The sequence below is a fragment of the Oryx dammah genome, unplaced genomic scaffold, assembly GCF_014754425.2.
Source record: "Oryx dammah isolate SB20612 unplaced genomic scaffold, SCBI_Odam_1.1 HiC_scaffold_29, whole genome shotgun sequence".
Taxonomy (NCBI): Eukaryota; Metazoa; Chordata; class Mammalia; order Artiodactyla; family Bovidae; genus Oryx; species Oryx dammah.
The window spans coordinates 26,029,908-26,055,397 of NW_024070213.1; positions in this window are offsets into that span (position 1 = coordinate 26,029,908).

Sequence of the window (25,490 nt, forward strand, 5' to 3'; positions counted from 1 at the left end):
CTCTAGCCTGCCTGAGCGGGTTCGTCTGGCCACATGTGATTGTTTACAGCCTCCCAACTGTGAGAGGCACGAGATGCTTTAAAACTTTCTAAATACAGACTCTTTTGAGAAATTAGAAAATTATTAGCATAGTATAGTAGATTGATTAGAAATTATATTGCTGAAGGGTTTTCATTTGTTGAGCCAATATTTGCTGCTAAATCTCCATATTCCCTGCCCTTATAATGAATATAACTAGCATATAGGAGAAATAAATAGTAACCTTGAAGATTAACCATGTTAAACCTAGGCTAAGTAAATTCCTTTCTTGATTGTAACCCACTACACCCTCACCCTATAGGAATGTAACTTTATTTGGAGGGTGGCTCCTGGTTTAAGAAAAAATCACCCCTGGAAAAAACAAGTTTTCTGGTTGACTGACCGTTATCAGAAAAGGTCATAAAATGTCAGCAAGCCTCATGGCCAGAAGATGATGTAAGACCCATAAGACCTTTGTATAATTTTATATGAAGCACCTGATTGTGACATGGGTCAGGTCTGCTGACCCCTAAGTGACTCTGTATTCATCCCTATGTATAACAAAAAGTATATAAGCAAACCTGAAAAATAAGGAAATGGGATCAGTTTCTGGAAAGACTGGTTCCCCCGTGTTGTTCTTTCTTGCTCCCCATTTTTCTGGCTGAATTCCCATCTGGAGCGTGGACAATCGGCAAACTCCTTGTCTTGGAGTTTTATTGGTATTCCATGTAAACCAAGTTATTCAGCATCCTTTTCTCCACTAATATTTCCTACTACACTATCCATTTCTAATCTCTCTATATATCTGTAATTAAACAAGTTTTTTCCTAGGACGCCTGCTCCGTCTCCCCTTCGAATTACCCTGGATCCACCAGGGCTGGACCCCGGCAAAAATGGCAACCCAATCCAGTATTCTTACCTCTGAAGTCTCATGAACAGAGGAGACTGGCCAGCTACAGTCCATGGGGTCAAAAAGAGTCAGACATAACTTAGCAGCTAAACAATAATATTCTAAGTATGGTGTTACTTGTGTTCTTTTGCAGGTTCAGTTCAGTTCAGTCACTCAGTTGTGTCCGACTCTTTGCGACCCCATCAATCACAGCATGCCAGGCCTCCCTGTCCATCACCATCTCCCGGAGTTCACTCAGACTCATGTCCATTGAGTCCATGATGCCATCCAACCATCTCATCCTGGGTTGTCCCCTTCTCCTCCTCCCCCCAATCTCTCCCAGCATCAGAGTCTTTTCCAATGAGTCAACTCTTCACATGAGGTGGCCAAAGTACTGGAGCTTCAGCTTTAGCATCATTCCTTCCAAAGAAATCCCAGGGTTGATCTCCTTCAGAATGGACTGGTTGGATCTCCTTGCAGTCCAGGGGACCCTCAAGAGTCTTCTCCAACACCACAGTTCAAAAGCATCAATTCTTCAGCACTCAGCTTTCTCCACAGTCCAACTCTCACATCCATACATGACCACAGGAAAAACCATAGCCTTGACTAGACGGACCTTAGTCGGCAAAGTAATGTCTCTGCTTTTGAATATACTATCTAGGTTGGTCATAACTTTTCTTCCAAGGAGTAAGCGTCTTTTAATTTCATGGCTGCAGTCACCATCTGCAGTGATTTTGGAGCCCCCCAAAATAAAGTCTGGCACTGTTTCCACTCTTTCCGCATCTATTTCCCATGAAGTGATGGGACCAGATGCCATGATCTTCGTTTTCTGAATGTTGAGCTTTAAGCCAACTTTTTCACTCTCCTCTTTTACTTTCATCAAGAGGCTTTTCAGCTCCTCTTCACCTTCTGCCATAAGGGTGGTGTCATCTGCATATCTGAGGTTATTGATATTTCTCCCGGCAATCTTGATTCCAGCTTGTGCTTCTTCCAGCCCATCATTTCTCATGATGTACTCTGCATAGAAGTTAAATAAGCAGGGTGACAATATACAGCCTTGATGTACTCCTTTTCCTATTTGGAACCAGTCTGTTGTTCCATGTCCAGTTCTAAGTGTTACTTCCTGACCTGCATACAGATTTCTCAAGAGGCAGGTAAGGTGGTCTGGTATTCCCATGTCTTTCAGAATTTGCCACAGTTTATTGTGATCCACATAGTCAAAGGCTTTGGCATAGTCAATAAAGCAGAAAGAGATGTTTTTCTGGAACTCTCTTGCTTTTTCCATGATCCAGCGGATGTTGGCAATTTGATCTCTGGTTCCTTTGCCTTTTCTGAAACCAGCTTGAACATCAGGGAGTTCACGGTTCACGTATTGCTGAAGCTTGGCTTGAAGAATTTTGAGCATTACTTTACCAGCATGTGAGATGAGTGCAATTGTGCGGTAGTTTGAGCATTCTTTGGCATTGCCTTTTGTTGGAATTGGAATGAAAACTGACCTTTTCCAGTCCTGTGGCCACTGCTGAGGTTTCCAAACTTGCTGACATATTGAGTGCATCACTTTCACAGCATCATCTTTCAGGATTTGAAATAGCTCAACTGGAATTCCATCACCTCCACTAGCTTTGTTCGTAGTGATGCTTTCTAAGGCCCACTTGACTTCACATTCCAAGATGTTTGGCTCTAGATTAGTAATCACATCATCATGATTATCTGGGTCGTGAAGATCTTTTTTGTACAGTTCTTCTGTGTATTCTTGCCACCTCTTCTTAATATATTCTGCTTCTGTTAGGTCCATACAATTTCTGTCCTTTATCGAGCCCATCTTTGCATGAAATGTTCCCTTGGTATCTCTAATTTTCTTGAAGAGATCTCTGGTCTTTCCCATTCTGGTATTTTCCTCTATTTCTTTGCATTGATCACTGAAGAAAGCTTTCTTATCTCTTCTTGCTATTCTTTGGACCTCTGCATTTAGATGCTTATATCTTTCCTTTTCTCCTTTGCTTTTCATTTCTCTTCTTTTCACAGCTATTTGTAAGGCCTCCCCAGACAGCCATTTTGCTTTTTTGCATTTCTTTTCCATGGGGATGGTCCTGATTCCTGTCTTTTGTACAATGTCATGAACTTCCATCCATAGTTCATCAGGCACTCTATCTATCAGATCTTGGCCCTTAAGTCTATTTCTCACTTCCACTGTATAATCATAAGGGATTTGATTTAGGTCATACCTGAATGATCTAGCGGTTTTCCCTACTTTCTTCATTTTAAGTCTGAATTTGGCAATAAGGAGTTCATGATCTGAGCCACAGTCAGCTCCCAGTCTTGTTTCTGTTGACTGTATAGAGCTTCTTCATCTTTGGCTACAAAGGATATAATCAATCTGATTTCGGTGTTGACCATCTGGTGATGTCCATGTGTAGACTCTTCTCTTGTGTTGTTGGAAGAGGGTGTTTGCTATGACCAGCGTATTTTGTTGGCAAAACGCTATTAGTCTTTGCCCTGCTTCATTCCACATTCCAAGGCCAAATTTGCTTGTTAGTCCAGGTGTTTCTTGACTTCCTACTTTTGCATTCCAGTCCCCTATAATGAAAAGGACATCTTTCTTGAGTAGAATGGTTGTTAAACTTCATGGCAAAGTTTAGATGGGGAAACAATCTATTCAACTGAGGTGACGGAGCACACACACACATTAAGCAGAAGAACATCATGTTGCTGTTCAGTTGCTAAGTTGTGTCTGATTCTTTCAGACCCTATGGTCTGTAGTGAACCAAACTCTTCTATTCTCCATGTCCTAGAGTTTGCTCACAATCATGTCCATTGTGCTGATAATACTATCTCACCATCTCATATTCTGCCACCCCCTTCTCCTTTATATTGCTGTTAACTATTTAAAATTAGTTTTAGAAAATCAAGGAGAGATGATACTAATCTTGAGGGTTTACAAATTTATAAATCATGAGCACATGATATGGGCTTTCAAGAGTAGGCATAATTTAAAAACAGAAATGTAATGAGAAATGATGTCAGCATTATGGTGGTATACGTCCCTCCTTTTGGCTTTACATTCCACCCAACAATGAAAATTTGGCTACTATCCACATACAAAAATGCCTCTATTGGAGTTGTGGGACCCAGCATTGCACGGTAACAACCCATGAAGAGTCTAACCCATCTGTGCATTGGAAAACAGGCAGACAGAACTTGGATCACACTGTAGAATTGGCAGGAACCTGTTAACTCGTTCTTGCCTTGTTAATTTTCTTGCCTCTGATTTGTGAGCACCTGCAAAACAGTTCATTGGGAAGGTACCCGTAGATGACAGAGCCTTTGTAGAAGTCAATAGTTCCAGTTGAGAAGTTTCAGCACTCATTTGGAGGAAGAATAAAAACAAGCCTGGAGACAAGGGGGTGCAACTTAGAGCTAGAAGAGGCCCATAATCTCTCCAATGGGGAAAATCCCCAGCTGTATGGGATGCTGCTAAAGAAATTAATTTCTATCCTTCTGTGCCCAGAATATTAATGTAGAACATCCATGACTTGGGGAAGAAGAACATCAGAAAAGAAGCCAATAAGGATATCAGAGGGCATTAAAGGGATGTTGTTCCTGTTGTTTTCTGGGCTCCAGCAAAAAACACACTCACGATCAGCCAGGGAAACCTTATATAAAGATCCCTCTAATTGCCCCACAGCATCCTTGATTCCCTGGTGCAAAATCCACATGTTCCCCCAGGCTTTAGGTGCATGATCCCAAGGGTGCTGAGGAAAGTAAGCTCAGACAGACAGGAAACATTCCAGGGGCAGCATGTAGCTAAGGGAGAAATCACAACCTTGAGCTTTACTGCCACCATCAGGGAAAGAAAACAGGCTTCCAGCAGCAACCCTGCTAAGTTCTCAGAACTAGAGAAAACACATAAAATTAAGAATTTTGCCACAGAAGGAGAAATAATGTAGAACAAGAGTATTCATAGAAGGCCAGAGAAAATCCCAGAATAAATGGCAGAACCAAAAAAAATAAAATAAAAAGAGTATCTCTTACATGAAAGCAGCTAGTAAAGATGGGAGGAAATGGCTGTTGTTTTGAATGTAGAAACAGCAACACAAAACTTCAAGAAACATGGAGAATTAAGGACCAGTGACACCATAGACACAAAAATAACAATATTCCTCTGGTAACCAAAGCCAACCACACAGAGATTTGTGACTTACCCAATAAAGAATTCAAAAAGCTTTTTGAGAAAATTCAAGGAGTTGTAAGAAAACAGTGAAAGACAATTCAACAAATCAGGAAAATAATGTAGACAAAATGAGGAATTTAGCAAAGAGATAGATATCATAAAAAAAAATTTTTGGAGTTGAAGAACTCAATGAGTGAAACCAAGAATGCAGTGAAGAGCATCAACAACAGGACAGACCATGCAGAAGAAAGAATCAGTGAGTTAGAGAATAAGGAATTTCAAATAATGCAAACGTAGAACAAATAAAAAACAAGAAAACCTATATGATCTATAGGATACAATCAAAAAAACCAATATGTGAATCACTGGAATTCCAGAAGACGAAATGAAGAAGGAAGCTAAAAGTACACTGAAAGAAATAATAACTGAGAATGTTGCAAACTGGGGAAAGTTTTGGACACCCAAGTTCATGAAGTTTGCAGATAACTTCATTTTTTTCATCTCAAAATGAATTTTTTTCCAAGGCAACAGTAAAAAATAAAAGACAAAGAAAGAATCTTAGAAGCAGCAAGAGACAAAAATGATAAAGTACAAAGGAATCCCCATTAGGCTATTAGTAGATTTGTTAGAGGACACTTTATGAGCCAGGAGAGATGATATATTTAGATGGATGAAAGAAGAATACTGCCAGCCAATAATACTCTACCTGGCAAAATCACCCTTCAGAAATTAAGAGATTTGAAGACTTTTCAAGACAAACAAAAGCTGTGGAAGTCCATCACCACTAGACTTGCTTCACAACAAATGCTGAAAGTTTTTCAAGCTGAAATGAAAAAGATGCTAATTAGTAATGTGAAAACATAAAAATTTATAACACACTGGTAAAGGTAAATACATAATCATATTTGGAAAATTAATTTTGCAATATGATGTATTAACCTCTTCCCATAGTATAAAAAGGAAAGGAAAAGCCTACTAAAAATAACTATAGCTATTTGTTAAAAAATGCACAATATAAACAGAAGTTAATTGTGACACAAAAACCATAAAAGTGGAGGAATAAAGAGTAGGATTTTTATATATGATTGAAGTTAAGTTGCTATCACTGTACAATAGGCTCATATCAGCAAGATGTTTCATGTAAGTCTCATGGTAATTATAAAGTAAAAACCTCTAGAGGATTCACAAAATATAAAAAGAGAACTAAGGCATACCACCATCAAAATATCACTAATCTTCAAAGATAGGCAGCAAGAGAGAGAAAGGAAAAGCAGAACAACAAAATAGCCAAGAAGGAATTAACAAGATTTCACGAGTAAATACTTATCTATTAATAATTACTTGAAATGTAAAATGATTGAGTTTCTAGTCAAAAGACCCATATTAATGTATTAAGAAAAAGATTGACTCAAGTATATGCTGCCTACAAGGAATTCACTTTAGGTTTAAGGATAAAAATAGGTTCAAGGGGAAGAGATGGACTGAAAATATTCCACACAGATGGAAACAAAAAGATAACTTTGGTAGTAATATTTAGACAAAATAGATTGTAAGCCAAAAATAATATTGAGACAAGAAGATCACTGTATACTCATAAAGAAATCAGCTCATCAAGAAGGTATAACAATTGCAAATATATATGAACCCAACTAGTAAAGTATTATTATTAACAGCTTGTAGATGCAGGGGTGGGGGTGGGGGTTGTCATTGGAAAGATGTTGGCCAGAGGTTACAAACTTGCAGTTAGAAGATAAATACATTTTGGAGCTCTCCTAAAAAATATTATGATTACAGTCAGCAATGCTAAGCAATGGAAACTGCTAAGAGATTAGAACTTAAATGTTCTCAGAACTTAAAAGAAATGATAATTATGTGACCTGATTGAAGTAATAGCTAATGCTACAATGATAATTTGTATTATAATATGTACTTTTATCAAATCACTACATTGAACACAAATTTAAATGCTACATGTCAATTATATCCCACTTTAAAATGAAAAAATATATAGCTGCTTAGGTTTAGGGGGTAAAAAATATATTCAGGGATCACACAATGATCTGACATAATAATCTAAGGATTATAGATGTGCAAGGGAGTCAGGTGGAATTGGAGACAAGAGTCAAGATTTTTAAAATCTTGGAAGGACAAATGATGACAAATTAAAATTGCCATTTCAAGGAATTGAGATATTGTTTCAAGAATTTGTCTTTGAAAAACATCTCCAGCAAAATATTTGAGAATATGTTGATGACAATACAGTTGGTTAGAGGAAGACAGAACTTATTCCAAATATATATTAATAAATAATGTCAAAACAAAGTAAGAGTAAAAATGTTCTTAAGTTCTATCCTCAACAGATGTGATGTGATCAACTGGCATAGGGAAAAGAAGAAGAAAGCATATCTGAGAAAAAGACACATGGCTTTGGGTTCCTAGTGAACCTCTATGCGAAAAATGTTCAGAAGGCAGTTAGTAACTCAACATATGGAACTCTGGAGGATGTTTGAGATTGTGAGTGTATATAGGGCACATAAAGCCATGGAATTAGATGGGTTCTCCATGTCTAGAAGTTAGAGATGTAATTATTCAATATATGTTTATCATTATACAATATGACAGAAAGCAGCGTAGGTGGTGAGGATACAGTGGTGAACAAAGGATGTTGCCGTAGTGGAACTTACTGCCCAGTTGAGCAGATAGTAATATTCAGTACAAATATTCAGACACATATATTGAGATAAGGTCCATCAAATAAATTCCCAGAGCTCAGTAGTATAAAGCTTGGGGTTCTGCACAAGAAAGAAGTGAAGGCTAAGGCAGAGCTGTAAACTGCATGGCTGAATGTGGATAATGTGCCCCAACATGCATATCTTCAAGAAGGCTCAGGGACTTATTGGTTCCAGGCATTTCAGGAAACTTCTGTCCAATCAGTACTAATCACTGAGTGACTAAGCAAAGACTTCAATAACCATATGTGGCAAAGGATACAGACCTAAAAGACTGTTTGGAAAAATCACTGAACAAACAACTTTACAGTAATTTTTGTTGTTCCTTTTATTTTTGCTGTACATAAAGCTGTTCTCTACATTTATGTCTCACTTCTTCTTCTGTATGTATTTTTTCTGTACATTGAAAAAAATCTCATTATTATCCAGCTTCATTTCTCCTTTTTAAATATTCTTTAGGTTCTCTTTTTCAAGATTGAGGCTTTCTTCAAATTTCCTATAACCCATAGTCATTCACCATATTAAAGATTTAGACACTAAAGGCTGATTGGAGCTCTGTATGTGTGAGAAAGCCCTACTGACTGACTTGCTCGGCAGGAGAACTCTAAGCACTCAGAGAGGTCAGAAGACAAGAGGGCTGTGGCATTTTTTTCCCCAAGACCACAAAGGAAGAGCATTCCTAGAAGATGGTCTAGGGACTTCCCTGGCAGTCCAGTAGTTAAGACTTTGCAGGGATATGGATTGAACCCCTGGCGAGGGAACTAAGATCTTGCATGTCTAGGTGTAGCAAAAGAGAAACAAAAAAAAAAAGAGAAAAAAAGAAACAGGATGGTCTTGAATGGAAAATGCAACAGAGAGTAAAACACGGTGAGAACTTAGCAGAGGCTATCAGATTTGACAAAAAAAAAAAAAAAAAATAGCCTATAGGTGGCTGTTGAGAAAAGAATTTCCATAGAAAGTGGTGTAAACAGAACATTAGAGAATCAGTGATTTGGTGTGTGTTGATCACAATAAACTGGAAAATTCTGAAAGAGATGGGAATACCAGACCACCTGCCCTGCCTCTTGAGAAGCCTATATGCAGTTCAGGAAGTAACAGTTAGAACTGGACATGGAACAACAGACTGGTTCCAAATAGGAAAAGGAGTACTTCAGGGCTGTATATTGTCTCCCTGCTTATTTAACTTCTATGCAGAGTACATCATGAGAAACAGTGGGCGAGCTGTAATCAAGATTGACAGGAGAAATATCAATAACTTCAGATATGCAGATGACAACACCCTTATGGCAGAAAGTGAAGAGGAACTAAAGAGCCTCTTGAGGAAAGTGAAAGAGGAAAGTGAAAAAGTTGGCTTAGAGCTCAACATTCAGAAAACGAAGATCATGGCATCCGGTCCCATCACTTCATGGGAAGTAGATGGGGAAACAGTGGAAACAGTGTCAGACTTTATCTTTTTGGGCTCCAAAATCACTGCAGATGGTGACTGCAGCCATGAAATTAAAAGATGCTTACTCCTTGGAAGGAAAGTTATGACCAACTTAAAGAATTCATGTCAATGTATGGCAAAACCAATACAGAATTGTAAAGTAAAATTTAAAAAATAAATAAATTAATTAATTAATTTAAAAAAAATAGCATATTGAAAAGCAGAGACATTACTTTGCCAACAAAGGTCCGTCTAGTCAAGGATATGGTTTTTACAGTAGTCATGTATGGATATGAGTGTTGGACTGTGAAGAAAGCTGATCGCCAAAGAATTGATACTTTTGACCTGTGGTGTTGGAGAAGACTCTTGAGAGTCCCATGGATTGCAAGGAGATCCAAGAGTCCATTCTAAAGGAGATCAGTCCTGGAATTTCTTTGGAAGGAATGATGTTAAAGCTGAAACTCCGGTACTTTGGCCACCTCATGTGAAGAGTTGATTCATCGGAAAAGACTCTGATGCTGGGAGGGATTGGGGGCAGGAGGAGAAGGGTATAACAGAGGATGAGATGGCTGGATGGCATCACCGACTCGATGGATATGGGTTTGGGTGAACTCCCGGAGATGGTGATGAACAGGGAGGCCTGGCATGCTGCGATTCATGGGGTCTCAAAGAGTCAGACACGACTGAGTGACTGAACCTAACTGAACTGAGATGGTGTGTGGGTAGAGACAGTTTTTTCAGGAAATCTGATTTTAAAAAAGAGAATGAAGACATATCATAGTTTAAAAAGAAACCAGTTTTGGTGTGTCTGTTTGGGGCTGTCTGTTAAATTCAGTTCAGTTCAGTCACTCCGTCGTGTCCAACTCTTTGCGACCCCATGAATCGCAGCACGCCAGGCCTCCCTGTCCATCACCAACTCCCAGAGTTTACTTAAACTCATGTCCATTGAGTCGGTGATGCCACCCAGCCATCTCATCTTCTGTCATCCCCTTCTCCTGCCCCCAGTCCCTCCCAGCATCAGGGTCTTTTCCAATGAGTCAACTCTTCACATGAAGTGACCAAAGTATTAGAGTTTCAGCTTTAGCATCAGTCCTTCCAATGTATATATACCCAGGACTGATCTCCTTTAGAGTAGACTGGTCAGATTTCCTTGCAGTCCAAGGGACTCTCAAGAGTCTTCTCCAACATCACAGTTCAAATGCAGCAATTCTTCGGTGATCAGCTTTCTTCACAATCCAACTCTCACATCCACACATGACCACTGGTAAAGTCATAGCCTTGACTAGAAGGACCTTTGTTGGCAAAGTAATGTCTTTGTTTTTCAATATGCTATCTAGGTTGGTCATAACTTTCCTTCCAAGGAGTAAATTTCTCTTAATTTCATTGCTGCAATCACCATCTGCAGTGATTTTGGAGCCCCCAAAAATAAAGTCTGACACTGGTTCCCCATCTATTTCCTGTGAAATTATGGGATCATGTGCCATGATCTTAGTTTTCTGAATGTTGAGCTTTAAGCCAACTTTTTCACTCTCTATTTTCACTTTCATCAAGAGGCTTTTTAGTTCCTCTTCACTTTCTGCCATATGGGTGGTGTCATCTACATATCTGAGGTTATTGATATTTCTCCTGGGAATCTTGATTCCAGCTTGTGCTTCTTCCAGCCCAGAGTTTCTCATGATGTACTCTGCATAGAAGTTAAATAAGCAGGGTGACAATATTGATGGAATTCCAGTTGAGCTATTTCAAATCCTGAAAGATGATGCTGTGAAAGTGCTGCACTCAATATGCCAGCAAATTTGGAAAACTCATTAGTGGCCACAGGACTGGGAAAGGTCAGTTTTCATTCCAGTCCCAAAGAAAGGAAATGCCAAAGAATGCTCAAACTATCGCGCAGTTGCACTCATCTCACACGCTAGTAAAGAAATGCTCAAAATTCTCCAAGTCAGGCTTCAGCAATATGTGAACCATGAACCTCCAGATGTTCAAGCTGGTTTTAGAAAAGTCAGGGGAACCAGAGATCAAATTGCAACATCCACTGGATCATCAAAAAAGCAAGAGAGTTCCAGAAAAACATCTATTTCTGCTTTATTGACTATGCCAAAGCCTTTGACTGTGTGGATCACAATAAACTGTGGAAAATTCTGGAAGAGATGGGAATATCAGACCACCTGATCTGCCTCTTGAGAAACCTATATGCAGGTCAGGAAGCAACAGTTAGAACTGGACATGGAAGAACAGACTGGTTCCAAATAGGAAAAGGAATATGTCAAGGCTGTATATTGTCTGTTAAAATTAAGCAAACCCAAAAGAAATCAATCAGTTGTCATTTAAACATTTCACTTATCAAACTCCTGCCAGATTTTGGGCAAAGCTATTTTAGAAGTTTTAATTTTATCTCTAATTTTTCTTAAAATCTTTTGATTCGTGTGCTGAACTGTGGTATTATCCAGAGACAGACATAGGAAGAAGAAAGAAAATACAAAGACCTAAGGCAAACACAGTTTGGAATGTTGGTTTCCAAAAAATTGTATCAATGTATAAGAACACTAAAAAAGAACCAAGGATGTCTTTTCTTAGGAGCCCAGTTATCTGAAATTAATTTTAACAATGTTGAGCTTCAAATCTGAACAAGATAAAGATATATTTCCTCCCTCCCCACTTCTTTCTTCCAATAATATAAAACATAGATTCAAAACAAGCAAATATGCTAAATTGAACGATACATCATCTATCAATCTATATATGTATGTGTGTGTGTGCCCAGTTGTGTCTGACTCTTTGTGACCTTGTATGTACCTATTTATCTATATACTTAAAAAGGTACTTATGTTGTACATATAGGTATATACATGTATGTATGCATAAGTATAAAAAAAAAAGGTGAGGGCAGAGAACACATTTAAATTTTGTATCCAACTGATAACTGACAGAATAATAGGAGAAAAGGATAAGAAGATATGTAGAAAACTATTTTACTGAAATGTGTCTTATAAAGACATCATAAAAGCATCAATCATTCCAATACTGAAGTGTTACTTTTTTGTCACTACTTCAGATTGGAAAGCCTATTTGAAATCTAGGATCAGCATTAAAAAAGGTGAATTATGAACATTTTTCTGAGATTATGTAAACTCAGTGTCACCACTCTTTCTGGTGAATAGAGATGATCAGGCCATTTTGGTCTCATTTGTGGTCTCATAGGAACACTTAGGACAAGATGGGACATAGGAAATTGAACATTTATTATGCTCTATTTAAATGGCATTTCTAAACTAATGTTAAGCTACAGAAATGACCCAGTTTAATACTTCATCACAGATTTCTTTGCTGTCAAATCAGCATCTTTGCTGAGGGTTTATTATTATATTTATTTAGTCAAACAGGACCGGAGTTATAAACGCTCAGAGAATAGATCTTTTGTCTTATGCATCCTTTTTTTCCTCTCTCAAATTGTCTAGCATAGAGTTTTGCCAACAGGACTTTGGGTAGTAGAAGCTTATTTAGTGATAGACAGATAATGAATGAATGAATAGATAAATGAATGAATAAAATATCCCTCCCAAAAGCCCCAAGATAAATAACAACACAATTTCATATCATTAAGAAAAGAAAGCTGGTGATCCAATTTCCATTACTGCTTTCAGTTCAGTTCAGTTCAGTCCAGTCGCTCAGTCATGTCAGACTCTCTGAGATCTCATGAATCACAGCACGCCAGGCCTTTCTGTCTTACACTGAGTAACTAATTAAATGATGAGTCAGGATTATCATCTAAAATTTTACCCAACCATTTTCTTTGCACCAGTTCCAATAAAATAAAGCTTTAACCTGTCACATTACTACTTGGGGGAATCTCAGAATTCTCAATAAAAGTATTCAATACCATTGGTTTCTGTATTTCTAAAGGTACTCATTCCATCAGCATTTGTAAAATATTACTTGTTTTCCCACAATCCAATATAAAGCTTCACAAAGGCAGAAAAATATCTGATTCCTTTTGACATTCTCTGTAGTACTTTGCATTGAGTATGTATGTGTCTGCCTAGTCGTGTCCAACTCTTCGCGACTCCATGGACTGTAGCCCACTAGGCTCCCCTCTCCATGAATTTTTCTAGGCACGAATACTGAAATAGATTGCCATTTTCTTCTCCAGGGGATCTTCTCAACTCAGGGATCAAACCTACATTTTTTTTTTTAATCTCCTGTATTGGCAAGATTCTTTACCACTGTGCCAGCTGGAAATCCCACTTTGCACTGAGCAAAATATCTATTCGTTCATTTACTTAACCATTCCACCTTGCCTCAGCAATGAATGATTTGCAATTTTCTAGTTTTTCTCCAAAGCTATCTGATATAGGTTTAGACAGGCTATCTGGTATAGGTTTTTTAATTTGAAGTTTCTTTATCTAGCTTTTCTCAAAATCTTCTCACAATATGCAAAACAACATTTTCTTTTTAAATAGAAGATCTTAAAACCATAATTTGAGAAGTTCTAAAAAACTGTCATTAGTCCACTTGAGATAATTGGCAATATCATGTGCTACCCTAAGGTTGACAACAATATCTCCTGTAGAATATTTCTATTCTGTTTTTATTCCCTCTGTGGAGAATGGGCAAGATTCAGAGTGATTTCATCAGAGGCACCACTGATCTTTTTGTTGGACAATTAATCATTGCACTAAGGAGTTTAAAATGCCCCCAACCTTAAAAATGTCCCTAAAGAATTGAGTTTCCTGAGGCAGGAAGACAATCAGCTCAAGTTTGATTATAAGGTGATTTTGGTGATTTTCACAATGACATGAGCTCTGATGGTTTGGATATGTTTGACTGAACTACATTTTAAATACTTGGTGATGGATTATGGGTGTGCTTCAGTACTATGCTGTTCAAGTACCCTACGGGTAAAAGACTCTAAAAATTGTAACAAAATTTCAACATATGAAAGTTACTACTAATATAACTTTAAAAATCATAACACAATTTCAACATAGTAGTTCAGTTCAGTCGCTCAGTCGTCTGACTCTTTGGGACCCCATGAATTGCAGCACGCCAGGCCTCCCTGTCCATCACCAACTCCCGGAGTTCACTCAAACTTATGTCCATTGAATCGGTGATGCCATCCAGCCATCTCATCCTCTGTCATCCCCTTCTCCTCCTTTCCCCAATCCTTCTCAGCATCAGAGTCTTTTCCAATGAGTCAACTCTTCGCATGAGGTGGCCAAAGTACTGGAGTTTCAGCTTTAGCATCAATCCTTCCAAAGAACACTCAGGACTGATCTCCTTCAGAATGGACTGGTTGGATCTCCTTGCAGTCCAAGGGACTCTCAAGAGTCTTCTCCAACACCACAGTTCAAAAGCATCAATTCTTTGGCACTCAGCTTTCTTCACAGTCCAACTCTCACATCCATACATGACCACTGGAAAAACCATAGACTTGACTGGATGGACCTTTGTTGGCAAAGTAATGTCTCTGCTTTTGAATATGCTATCTAGAATGGTCATAACCCTCCTTCCAAGGAATAAACATCTTTTAACTTCATGGCTGCAAGCACCATCTGCAGTGATTTTGGAGCCCCGAAAAATAAAGTCACCTACTGTTTCCACTGTTTCCCCATCTATTTGCCATGAAGTGATGGGACCAGATGCCATGATCTTCATTTTCTGAATGTTGAGCTTTAAGCCAACGTTTTCACTCTCCTCTTTCACTTTCATCAAGAGGCTTTTTAGTTCCTCTTCACTTTCTGCCATAAGGGTGGTGTCATCTGCATATCTGAAGTTATTGATATTTCTCCCGGCAGTCTTGATTCCAGCTTGTGCTTCTTCCAACCCAGTGTTTCTCATGATGTACTCTGCATAGAAGTTAAATAAGCAGGGTGACAATATACAGCCTTGACATACTCCTTTTCCTATTTGGAACCAGTCTGTTGTTCCATGTCCAGTTCTAACTGCTGCTTCCTGACCTGCATTAAGGTTTCTCAAGAGGCAGGTAAGGTGGTCTGGTATTCCCATCTCTTTCAGAATTTTCCACAGTTTATTGTTGTCCACACAGTCAAAGGCTTTGGCATAGTCAATAAAGCAGAAATAGATGTTTTTCTGGAACTCTATTGCCTTTTCAATGATCCAGTGGATATTGGCAATTTGATCTCTGGTTCCTCTGCCTTTTCTAAAACCAGCTTGAACATCTGGAAGTTCACGGTTCACATATTGCTGAAGCTTGGCTTGGAGAATTTTGAGCATTTCTTTACTAGCGTGTGAGATGAGTGCAATTTTGTGGTAGTTTGAGCATTCTTTAGCATTGCCTTTCTTTGGGATTGGAATGAAAACTGACCTTTTCCAGTCCTGTGGCCACTGCTGGTTGTCGAAATTTGCTGGCATATTGAGTGCAGCACTTTCACAGCATCATGTTTCAGGATTTGAAACAGCTCCACTGGAATTCCATCACCTCCACTAGCTTTGTTCATTCACAGTGATGCTTTCTAAGGCCCATTTGACTTCATGTTCCAGGATGTCTGGCTCTAGGTGAGTGACCACACCATCGTGATTATCTGGGTTGTGAAGATCTTTTTTGTACAGTTCTTCTGTGTATTCTTGCCACCTCTTCTTAATATCTTCTGCTTCTGTTAGGTCCATACCATTTCTGTCCTTTTTTGAGCCCATCTTTGCATGAAATGTTTCCTTGGTAACTCTAATTTTCTTGAAAAGATCTCTAGTCTTTCCTGTTCTGTTGTTTTCCTCAATTTCTTTGCACTGGTCACTGAGGAAGGCTTTCTTATCTCTCCTTGCTATTCTTTGGAACTCTGCATTCAAATGCTTATATCTTTCCTTTTCTCCTTTGCTTTTCACTTCTCTTCTTTTCACAGCTATTTGTAAGGCCTGCCCAGACAGCCATTTTACTTTTTTGCATTTCTTTTCCATGTGGATGGTCTTGCTCCCTGTCTCCTGTACAATGTCATGAACTTCCGTTCATAGTTCATCAGGCACTCTATCTATCAGATCTAGGCCCTTAAATTTATTACTCACTTCCACTGTATAATCATAAGGGATTTGATTTAGGTCATACCTGAATGATCTAGTGGTTTTCCTTACTTTCTTCAATTACAGTCTGAATTTGGCAATAAGCAGTTCATGATCTGAACTACAGTCAGTTCCTGGTCTTGTTTTTGCTGACTGTATAGAGCTTCTCCATCTTTGGCTGCAAAGAATATCATCAGTCTGATTTTGGTTTTGACCATCTGGTGATGTCCATGTGTAGAGTCTTCTCTTGTTTTGTTGGAAGAGGGTGTTTGCTATGACCAGTGCATTCTCTGGGCAAAACTCTATTAGTCTTTGCCTTGCTTCATTCCATACTTCAAGGCCAAATTTGCCTGTTGCCCCAGGTGTTTCTTGACTTCCTTCTTTTGCATTCCAGTCTCCTATAATGAAAAGGACATCTTTTTTGGGTGTTACTTCTAAAAGGTCTTGTAGGTCTTCATAGAACCATTCAACTCCAGCTTCTTCAGCGTTACTGCTTAGGGCATAGACTTGGATTACTGTGATATTGAATTGTTTGCCTTGGAAACGAACAGAGATCATTCTGTCGTTTTTGAGATTGCACCCAAGTACTGCATTTTGGACTCTTTTGTTGACCATGATGGCTACTCCATTTCTTCTAAGGGATTCCTGCCCACAGTAGTAGATATAATGGTCATCTGAGTTAAATTCACCCATTCCAGTCCATTTTAGTTCGCTGATTCCTAGAATGTTGACGCTTACTCTTGCCATCTCTTGTTTGACCACTTTCCATTTGCCTTGATTCATGGACCTGACATTCCAAGTTCCTATGCAATATTGCTCTTTACAGCATCGGATCTTGCTTTTATCACTAGTCACATCCACAACTGGGTATTGTTTTTGCTTTGGCTCCATCCTTTCATTCTTTCTGGAGTTATTTCTCCACTGATCTCCAGTAGCATATTTGGCACCTACCAACCTGGGGAGTTCTTCTTTCAGTATCCTATCATTTTGCCTTTTCATACTGTTCATGGGGTTCTCAAGGCAAGAATACTGAAGTGGTTTGCCATTCCCTTCTCCAGTGGACCACATTCTGTCGACATACTTTAGTATGTCAACATACTAAAGTTAGTGCTAATACAACTTTATTTCTTGCATACAATATCAATATACACTGGAGGGTTGCAAACCTGAGTCTAGCTACTGGTCCCCCTGGAGAAATATTCATTTAATTGATAGGGATAAATACTCTAATAATTTCAAAAAACAAAGAGCATGTCAGAAGAAATTCATGTAAATTGCTAGAGTATTTGAATGATTTTTAGAAAATATTGAAGACCACTCAAGGTCCCAGGATGTCCAACATTAAATAAAATAAACACGCATTTAAAAATTATGGTTGTTCCCTTTTCCTTTATTGGACTATTTTGACTTACAAAATAATTTTTATTTATTCAATATACCTGTTTGAGTACTTGCATATTATGGGCTTTCTTGTCATCAGAAGTTTTCACTTTATTCCTCCCTCAGTAAAAATGAGTCACTATGTTTTCCTTGTCTTTTACCTCTTTTTATCTGTGTCTGCAGACTGGGAGTACCTATTCTCTTCCTCCTATGGGGACATCTCAGTCAATAATTTTAATGAGAACATTTGATGCTTAAATACTGCAATTCTGGGATCTAAGTGATGAGATGGTGGGAAGGGAAATAAATAGTGTAATTGAAGCAAGTGGGATATTCATGGACCTGAAGCTGCTCTCTAGTTAGGCCTACACTGAAAGCTTAGTTTTCCCAATCAGAATGGAAGTTTTTCAAGGACAGAAATCATTTTCTATAGCACACAAAGAAAGAAAGATAGCTGCTATTTGATAAATATTTTAACTATTTGTGTGTATTTCCTAGTAAGAATAAAAGTAGCCTGAAAGAGGAATTCAAAAGTAAAAAGCCATAAGAATTTATAATAATTATAAACTAGAAACTAGCATAATTCTTCTACATTGATATTGACTAACTTTTGAAACAATATGCAGATCAAAAAAGAAAATAGAGAGCTTCCAACTGTTTTGGAACAAATTTGATCCACATTTCTCCTTTAGGGAAGTACAAAATATAGAAACTAATATGGGTAGACTTTCTTGGAAGTAAGCCTTTTTCTACCTCAATATGTGTAATGTTTTTGCACCTGTTTTTTGCTGCAATTTACCAACATGGGGTCTAGGGAAGCAGGGCTTCATATTTGGCCTACAGCCAAACCAATAAACAAAAATGTCATTAATCACTGTCACTTGTCAATTCTCTATTTAAGAAATTGTCTCTTTTCATTGTTGATACTAAAAACACAAGGGATATTGATAACTTTTGTTTCGAGGAACTAAGGCTAAATTTTCAAAGCTGAAAGTATTTTTACCAAAGGGAAAATGTGGTATTTAAAGGTAGATTACAGCTGCAATTGCAGAGTATATCTGTGAGAAATAAAACATGCATGTATGTGTGGCTGGTCATCCAAAAGATTGTCTGAAAACAATCTGCATTTAAACAGAGCCCTATTCCTGCAGACCGTTTCTGCTGGATGCTGGCTGAAAGATCAGACAATGGAGGACAACAATATATGTATGCTCCTTTGCCCCACCCTCCACACTTAACAACATGAAAGAATCATGAGAGCAAAAGGATAAGGTCTTCATAAACCCTGCTATATTCAATAAACAGCTGTGCTCAGCTCTAAACAGAATGGATACATTATTTTACAAGCAAAACCATTTAATAGATTTTATTTAAAAAAAAAGCCTAGACACCTAAGAGCTTGGCTACTTTGGGCAGGTTATTAAATCTCTTTGTTTTAATAATCAAATAATGTCACTCTTGTAATGCACGCACGCGCACACACACACACACACACAACCCACTTAACGCAATACCTGGAAAATTCCATGTACAGAGGAGGCTGGTGGGCTATAGTCTATGAGGTCACAAAGAGTTAAGACTGAACAGGCACATGCTACACCATGCCTAGTCAATAACAAGTGTTCAATAATGATACATACATAAGTACTACACATACATGCATGCACTCACACACAATAGTCTCTTTAACTGTGTTGACCAGAAGATCAGGGTTCAAAATTTCATTCTATAAGTATCAGTTTTTGCAGTAGTAAAATAGTGATAATACAAAACATTTAGGAATTTGTACAGGATTAAGTTAAATAAATTATGTGGTGAGACTTAGCATAGTTCCTTGCTCACAGATTTTGCTCAATCAACATTAGTTGAATTTGACTTTGATAGAATCTTATGAAAGCACCTTTACTTTGACGTGTGATAAGCGGCAATCATGTGGACAGCCAGATGAGCTAATTAAGAGCAACAACACAGAAAGCCTATGAGACTTTAGCAGGGAGTGTCTAAGACTAGATATTTTATTTTAAAACAATCATTCATTGATAGAATCATAAAGTTCCATATTTTAAACTGAGGTTATATCATTAGTCCATGAAAAGATAGAACAATGGTAAAAAAAAATTGCATTTTTACTTTTTTAAAAAATGTTTTGTACTTTGAAGTATCTTTTGGAAATAGTTTTTCAAATTAGAATCAACATTTTACCCCATGTTCCCTAAGACAATGTTATATGTTCATAGTCCTGCCTAAAGCACTTTCATAAAATGAGTTATTTGCAACACAGTTCATTTATCTTTAAAGAATAGAAGGTGACATTGCTACTGGGATTTAGATTTGGTTTTTCTCCAGGAAAACTGGGTACTCTAATCCTGATCATTAAGCCACCCCAGCAGCTCTTGGCCCCATTTCTATTGTACTATCATTTTTGTTATCATTTAATTCATCAGCTAAGCTAAGATGCTATAGAAAGGCGGAAGAATGATACATTAGTGGAGTACCAAGAATAGTTTTTTATATTAAGCTCATTTTTAATGAAGTGTGTACTCATGACAATTTATGCCCAAGAAACTGCAATCAGCTATATTTTCATGGTATTTATCTCAAAGTGAAATGTTTCCTTTGAGCTCATTTCAATCTCCTTCCAGTACTTCTATTTTGGTGCCAGGATATTGATGTCCATTAACTACTAAGGTAAATAGCCAGTATAAATATGTTAGAGATATTCCCAAAGGCAGTACCTTGATTTTTTTCTTCACATATAAAGATGACAATCAGTCCTTTGGAGAAGCTGGCTATTAACTACCTGCTGGGTTTATTTGCACATGTCCTTCTCTGTTATATTCAGACACCTAGAAATTAATCTGTTGCTAGATTACTTTTTTGTATATATGATTATATTGAATAATATGTGATTTTGACAAAAAAAACAGGGCGATTCTAAGGCATTATTTTAGGTCATTCAGTCTCTAATCTTTTCTAGGGCTCTTTTGCATGTAAAGTGTCTTTTTATTAACTTATGGAAATTGGAACCCATCTTCTAGTTTCTAAAAACAATTATTATTTTTGTGTGTGTACTGGAGGTGTTTATGCTTTCTCCCTTTTCTATTATGATGCCTTTTCTTATTATTATATTGAATGCTCTGTTCTCTGACTGAAAATATCTCTTTTTAAGATCTTGCTTTTATTTTTGTATTCTTTCATTTTCTCAGGTGCTTATGCTTTAATAAGTTTCCCCTGATTTGTGCTGCCTCAGTTAAAAGACTTTTTTCCTGCTTACCTCTTTGAGAATGGTTTTTTCACTGAATGTAATATATGGTACATCAACATATGTACTTTGACCCCATCACAAATATTTTTATTTTTCAACTTTTTGAATGTATACCATTATACAATTTTATTTTATAAAACACTTTTCAGGAAATGCTGAATACTAGTAAATGCACTGAATGGCAATTGGAACTTTCTCCACCTGCCTTTAAGTGTGATATACACAAATCTTTTATTTGGCTGGACTAAGAGGTAAGACCTCTGTGTTTGAGATCTAAGACTTAAGAAAGCTAATTTTTTTTTTCTTTTTGTGTGATAATAGTGCTTCTGACAGAATTAAGAGTAATATGACTGTAATGTCTATCCTTTGATTTTGTTAATTCTTGCTATTACCATGAAACTGGCATTCACCCCTTTGCTTCTTAACTATTGAGCCAGATTTCTCAATAATTACTCTGCTTTTTATCTTTCAAATTCAGTCCATTCTATACACTGCTATTAAATTAATTATCTTAAAACACTCTTTGTACAAGCTGTTCCTCTGGTCGAGTCTTCATTGACTTTTTATTGTTTGGAGAAAAATATTCAAAATACTTAGCCTGGCATTCAGAAGCCTGCAAAATATAGCTCCATGTTTCTTCCCTCCTTAAATGCCCACTTGTGGGATTTAGCAGAATTTAAAAGCACTGACTCTAGAGTCTATTTTGCTTCAAAGCTTGCACAAACATGGGCCTGTTATTTCTCTCTTTAAGTCTCAGTCTCCTCAGAGTTATAATGGAGATAATGAGTATTTATCTCATAGGATTGTTGATCATTAAATGTGTTAACACATGGAAACTTCCTAGAACAGAACAGACACAAGTGCTTAGTATAGATTAGCTTCAAAAAATGTTTTACTATTTATTTGGTTTAAAATTTCTTCCCCATATCATATGTCTCTTATTCCCTAATTATTCAACCTCAGGTCCTAACCAAGTGAAGACATTTTTCTTGCAAAAGATAGTGATCCCTTTCTCCTGCGAACTTGGAACATCATAAATATCCACTAGCTATTTGACTTTTAATATTATGCTTTCTTTAATTTCTAGTACAATATTCAGAATTGTGTGTTTTCTTTTCCTCAAACCACCCTTATTATCACAATATCTACTAGGGTGGCTTGTATGCAGTAGATCTTGCATAAATGTGTCCAATAACAATTACAATAAAGTTATTATATACTAAAATATAAATTAATGCCATTATTTTCATTCATCTGATTAGCTCTCTATATGGAGTTCAGTGTCTTGAAATAAAAGACTAATCCACGTCATGATTAAATCTTTGTTTGAAAAAAGTGTGTGTGTGTGTGTGTGTGTGTGTGTGTGTATGTACCTGTGTACATTCAGGTAGAACTCAGGAAAGATACTCTTAGCTCTGAGTGAAGTAAAGTGGAAATACTAAGGAGCTGAGTAGGTAGGAGCACTTCTCAGCTAAAAGGGATGGGATTATGATTGAATTATATTTTTATATACTAAACATTTTTAAATCAAGAGTATGAAGTGAATGTATGTATTAAAACAGTCTTAGCTCTCAGTCATAAGGATAAAAACAGTCTTAAAACAACACGATACTTCCAGTTTCAGTTCTAACATTTAAAGCTTATAAAATTATCATTCTTACTTTTATAAAAGCAAAAAAGTTGAACAAACTTAGAATCATTGATTTTCCTTAATTTTATCAGAGAACTGAGGACACAGGACAAAATTCCCTCTTAAAAGCTAGAAATGCAGGTGAAGACAGAATTATGACCGAGTTCAGTTTACTGGGAAATGACAAAGGAATCAGTGAGTGGATATGTCAATAGACTTCCTGAATTGAATGAAAAGAAAATAGAATGAGCAAAATGGAACGGAATATCCAAAAACAGTGAGATGATTACAAAAGGCATGATGTACATGTAACTGGAATACTGGAGAGAAAAGAAATAAAAAAAGAAGAAGAAGAAATAATTGAAGTAATAGTTGATGAAAATTTTCCAAAACTGGGGACAGACACAAAACTACAGGTCCAGGAAGTTCAGAGAATACCATAAAGGAAAATGTCTACATGTAGGAGTATCATGCTTAATGGCAGAAAACCAAGGAAAAGAGAAAATCTTGAAAATAGCTAGAGGGAAAAAAATATCTTACATATAGAGGAACAAATACAAGAATTACCTATTAAAATAATTATATATTTCTTGTAATTACAAATTATAAGAATTCAGAAACTAATGAATGAAATATGTATTGAAAGAAAAAAATAGTCACAGTCTAGAATTCTGTACCAGTGAAATTAACTTTCACAAATAAAGGAGACACATCTACTAGTATAACTACAATGGGGAAAAAAAAAAAGTATTGGTAAGGATATGAAAAATTGTGCACTGCTGGGGAGATTGTGAAATCATACAACCATTATGAAAAACAGTATGAAGTTTCCTCAGAAAGTTAAAACTACCACGTGACCCAGCAATCTTACTTCTGGAAATATATTCAAAAGAACTGAAAGTATGGAGAGCTGAAAGCATAGTCTTAAAGATCTATTTATAGACCCTTGTTCACAGCAGCAGTATTCACAATAATCAAATGGTGGAAGCATTGTAATATCTATTAATGAGAGAAAGCAAAGAGGAACTAAAGAGCCTCTTGATGAAAGTGAAAGAGGAGGGTGAAAAAGCTGGCTTAAAACTCAATATTCAAAAAACTAAGACTGTGGCATGTGGTCCTTACTCCTTGGAAAGAGGAGGGTAAAAAAGTTGGCTTAAAGTTCAATTCAGAAAACTAAGATCATGGCCTCTGGTCCCATCACTTCATAGCACATAGATGGCGAAACACTGAAAACAATGGCTGACTTTATTTTTCTGAGCTTCAAATCACTGCAGATGGTGATTGCAGTCATGAAATTAAAAGAAGCTTACTCCTTGGAAGAAAAATTATGACCAACCTAGACAGCATATTCAAAAGCAGAGACATTACTTTGCTGACAAAGTTCCATCTAGTCATAGCTATGGTTTTACTAGTAGTAATGTATGGATGTGAGGGTTGGACTATAAAGGAAGCTGAGTGCCGAAGCACTGATTCTTTTGAATTGTGGTGTTGGAGAAGACTCTTGAAAGTCCCTTGGACTGTGAGCAGATCAAACCAGTCAATTCTAAACGAAATCAATCCTGAATATTCACTGGGAGGACTGATGCTGAAGCTGAAACTCCAATACTTTGGTTACTTTGGCCACCTGATGCAAAGAACTGACTCATTGAAAAAGATCCTGATGCTGGGAGAGATTGAAGGCAGGAGAAGCGGACAACAGAGGATGAGATGGTTGGATAGCATCACTGACTTGATGGATATGAGTTTAAGTAACTCTGGGAGTTGGTGATGGACAGGGAAGCCTGGTGTGCTGCAGTCCATGGGGTCACAAAGAGTCGGATACAACTGAGCGACTGAACAGAACTGATTATTGTATGAATGGATAAACAAAGTATGTATATGAATACAGTAGAATATTGTCATGTGTTTAAAAGGGAAAAAACTCTGTCACATGTTACAACATAGATGAAGACTTTATGCTAAATAAAGTAACTCAGTCACAAAAAGACAAATACTACATGATTCCACTTATATGAGGTACCTAGAGTAGTCGAAATCATAGGGTCAAAAAGTAGAGTGGTGGTTCACAATGGCTGGAATCAAGGTTGGGGAAAGCTCTCGTTTAATGACTGTAAAGCTTCAGATTTGCAGGATGAAAAAAACTCTGGAGATCTGTTTCATAATTATGTAAAAATACTTAACACTATTCAATTAGTGTTAGCTGCTCAGTCATGTCTGACTCTTTGTGACCCCATGGACTGTAGCCCGCCAGGCTCCTCTGTCCATGGAATTCTCCAGGTAAGAATACTGGAGTGGGTTGCCATTCCCTTCTCCAGGGGATCTTCCCAACCTAGGGATGGAACCCACGTCTCTTACATTGTAGGCAGATTCTTTACCATTTGAGCCACCAGGGAAGCCACGGTGCATTTAAAAACCGTTAAGAGGATAAATTTTATGTTTTTGCCAGTATAAAAAATTTACATTGTTCCCCCAATTTAAAAAATAAGTGAAGAAGAAGTACTATGTAAGAAAAACAAAAACTAAGGAAATTTGTTACCAGTAGACTGGCACTGCAAGAAATGTTAAAAGTTCTTCAGAGAGGGCAAATGATACAGGTCAGAAGCTTAAGTGTACATTAAGAAATGAAGAAACTAGAAACGGTAGAAATGAATATAAAATAAATCTATTTTTTTCTGATTCTTAATTGATAGAATACTTAACCTTTCTTTCAAAGTATTAATAGCAACAAGATATTAAGTGATTACTGAGAGATTATAACACAAAGGTGTAAAATAGTATATGGGACAAGAAGAAAGAATTGCAAATATTCTGTTCAGTTACCAATACAATCTGTGAAGCAGTACAGAATTATTTGAAAGTAGATTAATATTAGCTCTAAATATGTGCTGTAAACTCTAAAGCAACTGCTAAAAAAATTAAAAGAAGTATAATTGATAAGCTTCCCCAGTGGCTCAAATAATAAACAATCTGC